Source organism: Cololabis saira, chromosome 8, assembly GCF_033807715.1.
Source record: "Cololabis saira isolate AMF1-May2022 chromosome 8, fColSai1.1, whole genome shotgun sequence".
Classification (NCBI taxonomy): domain Eukaryota; kingdom Metazoa; phylum Chordata; class Actinopteri; order Beloniformes; family Belonidae; genus Cololabis; species Cololabis saira.
The window spans coordinates 6,510,429-6,518,974 of NC_084594.1; positions in this window are offsets into that span (position 1 = coordinate 6,510,429).

Here is an 8,546-nt window from a genome sequence, read left to right on the forward strand (position 1 = left end):
GCGTTATTTCCGCTTAGATAAGAGTGAGTTTGATGCTCCTTAACAAGTTTGGTCCGCGGATCATCATCAACCCAGCGAGCCCTTGCTCCCGGTGGCTGATTTATGGTTCCGCGTCACACCAACGCAGAACCGACGGCGTAGGTTACGCGGCGACGCACACCGCACCGCGACCCTACGCCGTCGATTTAACGCGGAACCATAATTCAGGCGAAGCTGCAGTCTCTGCGCTGATCCTGACACACCGGGTCGGAGTGGATTTGGTCATGATGGTTAACCTGTGTTTTGTGATTAATAAGCACGAGTTTTAATTAAATGTAATTTACGAAGGATGATTTCACGTTCAATAAGATAAGTAATCAATAAAATACAAAGTTTGGCACAAAGGCTTGGCCTGCTTGTGGGTGAGTGGAGGGGGGCACATTAACTCATTTGTGGGGGCATGGCCCGCGGATGACCCCCCATGACGCCGACCCTGTGACAGGGTGACTTGCTGGATGACTTTGATTTGATGTGACCTGTTTTCAGGTTGTTTCTTTTATTGTGGTTTTCTTGTTTCTTACTGGTTTACAGCCACTTGATTTGTTGGTCTTAGATTTGTTTTGTTGTTTAAAGGGGACCTATTATGAAAAACAAGTTTTTTGTTGCTTTAAAGGGGACCTATTATGAAAAACACGTTTTTTCTTGTTTTAACATATATAAAGTGGTCTCCCCTCACCCTGCCAGCACAGGGGAGACAAAATACCATGGAATTCTGCAGGGTCTCTGACCCCCGCCTTACAGAGTCCCCCAGTGTCACGTGACCTTTTTTTGAGCCATTCTGAATCTGCGCCTATGGTGACGTCACCATAGGCGCTCATTTCCAGAGGTTCAGCCTCCGCTGCTGAAACCACGCCCACAACCAGCTCTCTCCGCTGCTGGAGCGGTCCTTTCATTGAGCCAGTAGGACGCGGCGCCGCGGCGGAGCGGATCCGGGTTAAATCATCCAGGTTCCCGGATGGTTTGGGAGCTGGGTCCTCGGGGGTCTGTCCCAGGTCGGACCAGCTTCACCCTCCGAGATTTTCAGCGAAATCTGTCGGTTTGATACCCGGTAACGGGAGATGCGCCGCGGATGCGCTCCGGAGCCGATCTGTGCGCCCGCCGTGCGGTTGCAGCGCCAGCGCGCAGAATCCGCCGGGCAGATCCGGCTGAAATTCCGCTGGTCGGTCCCCGGGAGTCCCTGCTATCAGTCCAGGCCGGTTCCTGCGGTCCCGGCCGGTTGGAACCGGTCAGATTCCCTGGTTAAAGCCGCGGTGATGCGCGCTGCTCAAGCAGCGCTGCTCCCGGGCGCCCGGCGTGGCTCCGGGGCCAGCGTTCAGCATCCGCCGGGTAGATCCGGCTGAAATAGTGCATAAATGTTATTTATATACTACTCATATTTTATTTTTTTAACAATAAAGTTTCCATTTGTGAAAATTCAGTGTTGATTAATTTACAGGCTCGGGCTGCTCTGGCGGAGCGAGGTTTATGCTCCTCCCCTGCTACACGTCATTCAGGGAGCCAATCAGCACAGAGCCTCATTATCATACCCCCCCCTTCCCTAAAAATGAGGCGCAGAAAAAGAGGTTAGAAGCGGTAAAACTAGTGACAGGGCCCACAGGCTGGATTTATGATTTATGTAGAAAAAACAAGCTTTAGATTGTTTTTAAGACATTCAAGGCCTGTTTAAAATATACATTAAATGCCATAATAGGTCACCTTTAACATATATAAAGTGGTCTCCCCTCAGCCTGCCGACTCAGAGAAGGAGGAAAGCAACCAAATTCTGCAGAGTCTGTACAGCCGCCCGGATGATCGTCCAGTGTGATGTGGATCTACGAGCCAATAAGATTCTGCTCCCGTCGTTACGTAACGACGGCGCGATTTACATCGGTTGGCCTCCGATGCGTGAAACCACGCCCACAACTAACTCCGCCGGCAGGAGCTTCCGCCATTTTTTCGTAGCGGTGTATCGCGTCATTCAGGCAGCCAATCAGCACAGAGCCTCATTATCATAGCCCCGCCCACTCAGAATCCTGCATAGATAATGAGGTTAGAGAATGGGAAGATAAAGACATGGGTCAGAGGCTGAATTTCTAATTTATTTAGCAAAAACAATCAAAAGCTCATTTTAAGACATCCAAGGCCTGTTTAAAATAGGTATTAGATGCCATAATAGGTCCCCTTTAAAAGTTCGGAGGACAGGCCCGATAGAAAGGTCTGACTTGTATTAGTACTTTTATTATTATACTATTTATTTAGTTGTAAGACTCTGTTTGACTCTTGGTTAATTTGTGCCTTTTCTTAGTGATTCGTGACAGAAACCACTACAAACTGGACAATAAACTACGTTATTTTCAAACCTTTTTTCTGGTTTTTAAAAGGTACCTAAAACCAGTAGTAAAACAAGTCCGGAGGCGGGCAGAAGTCAAGCAAGACACGGTGAAGATTTAACTAGGTCAAAATCACAGAGGGGCAAAAGCCCGAGGGAGAAGACTGGGAAGCTGCACTTGCAGATCTGCAGGGGAAGGAGCGCAAAGACAAACTACACACAGGTGCAAAACATGTGGGCGGGAAGCTGGAAAGCAGCTGGAGGCGAGGGAAGTCAAGACTCACGAGGTGAGCTTTACAAAATAAAATATAAAAGCTATGGGCAGTTGTTTTTTGTTTTTTAAACTGCACGCTACACTGAGTTTAGTCTGCAGAATGTGGAAAAAATGAACAATTTACGCTACACAAGCTCCATTTTCAGTAGATTTTGGAGCAACTGTGTTTCAGGAAGTTGGATTAAAAAGTGATAACTAGTTCAAACTAAATCATAAGGGACGTGAGGTACGGCAGGAACACACACAGCAGTCTGTTTAAAGAACTGACCTCTCGAGGGCGGGTTTGGGTCTGGTTTACCAGTAACAAAGCGTCCTGACAGGTTGGCGCTTGATCTTTGACTATTTTTCTTTATTAATATTCTCATATCATATCATGAAACAAACAGCTTGCACTGACTCCAAAAGAAATGAGCCTGAACACTGGCAGGCATACGTGAGGGGGAATAATATATTCAACATATTAGAAATATGTTGAAATGAAGCATCAAGATGTGACGGTATTATCATCCTGGGATGGTCGGGTTGGTTTTATCCACTCTGAAACACTTCCAGGCCCGGCGTTGAGCCCAGGATTCATCTCCAATTAAATTCAGAGGGGATTTAACTTTGACGTGCTACGGGAGATCTTAGAAATCTTACTCTTACAAGAATCAAAAATGTTATTACACTTCTGCGATGGTGTGGATGGTGGTAAAAGATTTGTTTCAATATGTCAAAGTTTCTAGATTCGACAGGTAAATTAAAATGAAAAGCATATTTTTGGGGGCAAACATTAAAAAAGACACCTAATAAAGGACTGCATAAAACATCTCCTTTCCCTTTCTAACAAGTTCTGATTCTGAAAATGTGTTGAGACATGAACCGACTGAAAAACTAATTTTGAAATGAAGAAGTCCATCAGCAAAAGCACAATTGTAGCCCGTCACCTTTTCACATTTTGACCTGGAACCGGAGCAAATATATTGCACGTGTACATGCTGAAGATTCAGCGGCTTCTTGGAGAAACAGACACTTCTAACAATTATCTTTTAGTTGTTTTAATTCTGTCTTTCTTCCGCACACAGACAGGTAAACAGATGAATGTGTTCCACATCTTCACACTCAGTGACCTGAATTCCTGCAGTTTATTGTGTTTGTTCTTAGCTGTTCTTGGCTGCATTAGTTTTTAATCTGAATTTAATTCTTTTGTTATGTAGAGGAGAACTTTGAACAACTATTGTGTATTAAAGTGCTTTTTCAGACAAAGAAAAATGCTTGAAAGCAAATCAAGAAGTAAAATGATAAAAGCATGAACTTGGCCGATGCTTAAAAACAGCTTTCAGCAAGAAAGAGTTGGAAATAAAACAATAGATGGTACGTGTCTGAGCTTTGATCATCATATTATGTATTTATATTATTATAAACAAAGACTAGAAAAGAATGAAAAAGTAAAAATTAGATCAAAAAAGGTTCTGGGGGAAGAATAGTCTGTATGGATTAAATTAAAGTTTGAAACCTTCCTTCTCACTTCTACTCATTTGCTGTTAAATTCGGCTTTCACTTGCTTGTTTTCATTTGCCGTTTGCTCTCTGGTTAGTTTATACACAAACACTAGGTTAGGTTTAGGGAAACACAGCACTCGTGTTTTAAAACTTCCCAAAAAAGCGAAGACTGGCAAGACGAATCAAAACCCCAGACCGCTGCCGTAGGAGTCATGTTTGCTGGTGCTAGTTTGCTTTTAGACCTGCTTTGTGTTAAGGCCCTGACACACCAAGCCGACTGTCGGCCGTCGGGCCGTCGATGAGCGTCGGTGCTCGTCTGTCGGCCTAGTTTTCCCGGTGTGTCCCGCACGTCGCCACAGGTCGGCCCCCCGACATGTCGAATCGGCGTCGGCGGTCGGTGAAACAGCTCACTCTATGATTGCTGTTCCCAGAATTTCCCAGAATGCTTTTCGTCGTCATTTGCGGACTGAATAAAAAAAAAACATGGCGGACATTTCTTATTTTTTTGTGAATAAAATCAATATTTTGAGTTAGTTTCTGCATAAAAATGCGTTTTGATTACATTTCTAGCGAGAAATATATATTTTACTTTCATAATATTCCCTCAGTGAATGTACATAATCACTCGCTTGCCTGTTGGTGCGAAGTCTTTTTCAAACCTCGCCAGAATAAAGGCTGATTTATGGTTCTGCGTTACACCAACGCAGAGCCATACGGCGTATGTTGCGCGGCGACGCGCGCCGTACGCCGTACCGTATGACGTAGGCTCTGCGTCGATTTAACGCGGAACCATAAATCAGCTCCGGAGCCGGCAGGCAGAAATCCCGAAATTTTCGGAGCAAATTTCTTAACAGGCGTAGCTACAACTGTTAGTTTTCATCTATTAAACCAACATTCATCTTCCTAAATGATTTATTTCAGCCAACGGTAATTCTCCACAGAGCTGCAGGTTTCCCCCCGGGACGACGGCAGGTTGACATGGCGATCACGTCTGTACGTGAGCAGACTGCGCAGAACGTACGTGCTAGTTGGCCGTCTTTGCGGTGTGTTCAAGTGCTTCTTTTTGAGCCCGACCCAGCCTGACACAGGCGACGCGAGGAGACACAGCAGTCGGCCGACAGCGGGCGATGTCGGGTTGGTGTGTCCTCGGCTTTAGAGTTTAATTAAGTTTGTGGATATCCTGTAGTTGATTTTTGTGTAAATAAAGACATTTGTTTGTCATTTTTTGGCAGTATTTGGGTCTTCTCCTTCCTCAGTCTAATAAATACTTTTATTTCTGAAGATAAAGCATTCATGGGGTGTCAGCGTGTTTTTCCTTTTGTACCTGTAACTAGAAACTAAAGCGACACTCTGGATTGATCACTGATGCTACAGGGGCCTGTACTACGAAGCGGGATTTGGGTTTAGCGAGGTAACTTCAGTTTTAACCCTGGGTTTTCAGGACTACGACGGTGGTTCACTTCTTACCGGGGTACATCGCCATGGTAACTTATGCTGAACAGCTAACCTGCTCCGGAGCAGGTTATGTTCGAGATACAGATCGCCGGGTATAAAAGCACCGCCCACTGACCAATCAGCTCTCTTGGAAAATGGCATGCCCTTTCGAAGGGAATCCAGTGGAGCTCGGTGCGCGGATCGTGAGAGGATCCCTCCGAAGAGAACGCTTATTCAGGGACCACCAAAACCCCTTTGCTTTCCCTGATGAGTACCTGTATGAACGATCCAAAAAAAAAGGAAAAAAAGAAAAAAAGGTGGAGGAGAAAATAAAAAATAAATCAATCAATGAATAAATAAAACAAATCATCACCCAAAATCCGATGTACAGTCAATCCAAAACTAATACCAATTAAATAAATAAATCAAGAAGAAATGAAAAAGAAGATGCATTTGTAAGGGGATAGCAAAAAAGGGATTTTCAATTTCGTCCCTCGAACATTCTGAGAAGTCACTTTAAAATACTAAATACCCCCCTCCTGAAAAAATAAAAAATTAAATAAAATAAATAAAGAAACCCAATTCTTTGGTACAGCATCAGCACAAGTTATCGGTCAACAACAATAGTTATAGAACCAATATATACAGACTGTCTCAGAAAATTAGAATATTGTGATTTTCTGTAATGCAAACACAAAAACAAAAAAATGTCATACATTCTGGATTCATTACAAATCAACTGAAATATTGCAAGCCTTTTATTATTTTAATATTGCTGATCATGGTTTACAGTTTAAGATTAAGATTCCCAGAATATTCAAATATATGTTTATATCCCTATGAATTTACGCATTTATACAGTCAGCGATCTTTTGCCAGCTGTCTTTCCTGCATTTTGCAGCTGCAACTGTGTTGCTTTTTGCCTGTATTATATGCCTATACTCATCATATTTCCGTAAAATTATTGTTTGCTCTTCGCTACTGAAATAAGCGGCTCTGACAGCGGACTTCTCCATGCTTGCGATTGGTCATGCGCTGAAAACACTGCCCCTTTTATGTGCACGCGCTCATATCCAGATTGGAGAAACCTGGGTTGATATACCGAGTTGATAACCGCCGTCGTGTGACCGCTTAGCGTGATTGCAATTGTCCGGGTTAGTGAATCTGGATAAGGAAAAGATATCCTGGATATGTTGAACTTGCTTCGTAGTACAGGCCCCAGGTCACCTGACAAAATAGCTGGATATAATGCACTTTTGCAAATATACATCATTTTAAATAACTACATTGAAAAGTATGCAACAGTTTAATGTGTTTAATTGTATTCTTTTCATAGTATTTTAATGAAAATGTGCTGATGTTTTTGTCCGTATTTATGCCCGTTGATGTAGATTTCTTAATGTGTGTGTGTGTGCGTGTGCGTGTGCGTGTCCGTGTGTGTGTGTGTGTGTGTGTGTGTGTGTGTGTGTGTGTGTGTGCGTGTGCGCGTGTGTGTGTGTGTGTGCGTGTGTTGATGGAAAGGCCAAACTGTTGTCTTGGATGTAAAAGTCCCTGGCAGCTCGTCTACCCCTCTATCCTCACCTTGCCATTCCTCATCTTTCCTTCAAGCATCGCTCTTATTTTATTTTTATGTCTCTCTTTGTCTGACTGTCAGATCCGCTCAGGTTCTACATCGTTTCTTTGGTGGTTCCAGAGTTGCAGCTTGCCCTCCATTTCACCTTTCTGTGTAAGAGCTTCAAGGTAATCTGTAATGCACACACACACACACACACACACACACACACACTTACACACACACACACTTCCTCCTGTCCTTGAGGATCTCCTGTCACACAAACTCACCAGTCACGTCGACTCCCAGCATATATTTGGGAACGACTTCACACATCATATTTTCCGAGACGACCACAGATCAAAGACACCTGCAAATGAATCGTCTGATTGATCGACTTCCTTGATCATTCTGGTTTCTTTCTTGATTTCTTCACCCAGAGAGACAACGCCGAGACCTGAGGTGCCATTTATTCTCAGCAGCCTTCACCCAACATAAAAGATGGAGAGAAGAAAATGACTGGGCTGAATAGTCAGGGATGGGTACGGCTGCATTTATCCACGTCCACGTTTGACAAGATAGCGAGCAAAGAAAAGAGACACATCGCTGGGACAGAAACGTAGAAAAAGGTTATTTGGGCTGTGATGGTCAGAACCACTAACATTATTGCCATTCGATGTAAAATATATATATATGAAAATGTTCTGAAAATGTGAACATGGGCCGTGTCTTTCAGCCGGCTGTTATCGCAGGACACATTCCCATTGATCAGAGCTCCTCTACTTTACAGTACATCATTTATCAGTCGATGACAGCACACAAGACATTGATACGTGGAACACGTGAAGAAAGTGTGTAATGGAATCGTGCTGCTCAGATGTGTTTCCCAACGGTGCAGAGCCGTAGATCACCTTTTTTCAGATCCTGGACCCCCTATGAATTTTACTTTTTTTTTTAACATCATTGCAATTTCAAGCGCTATCTTTAACTTTGCAAAAGCTTCCTGCAAATATTTCACAATAAAAGCATTTTTTTTTTTAATCAATGGTGTATACCCACTGAAACTAGGAGGTTCATAATTTGAAAAGAATGCAGATCATGTTATGTTTGTATTAAAAGTGTCATGCAGTAACTTCAACAATGCAAACGGGTGTGAGATTTCTTATTAAAATACAACGAATTACACTTGTAAAGAGAAACAGAAGGTCATGTGACCCTCTGTAGTTTAGGTAGATAAAAGCTTTGTTCACATTTGAGTAGAATAATAATCTATTTCTATGAATGTCAGAGGATCTTTTTTTTAAATATATATTTATTATCTCAGACCCCTTGTAATTACACTACGGACCACTAGGGGTCTGCGGGCCCCCCGTTGAGTATCACCACATTCAGAGATGTTTTGGACCACATCTGGACCACATCTGGACCACATCTGAAACCACATCTGGACCACATCTG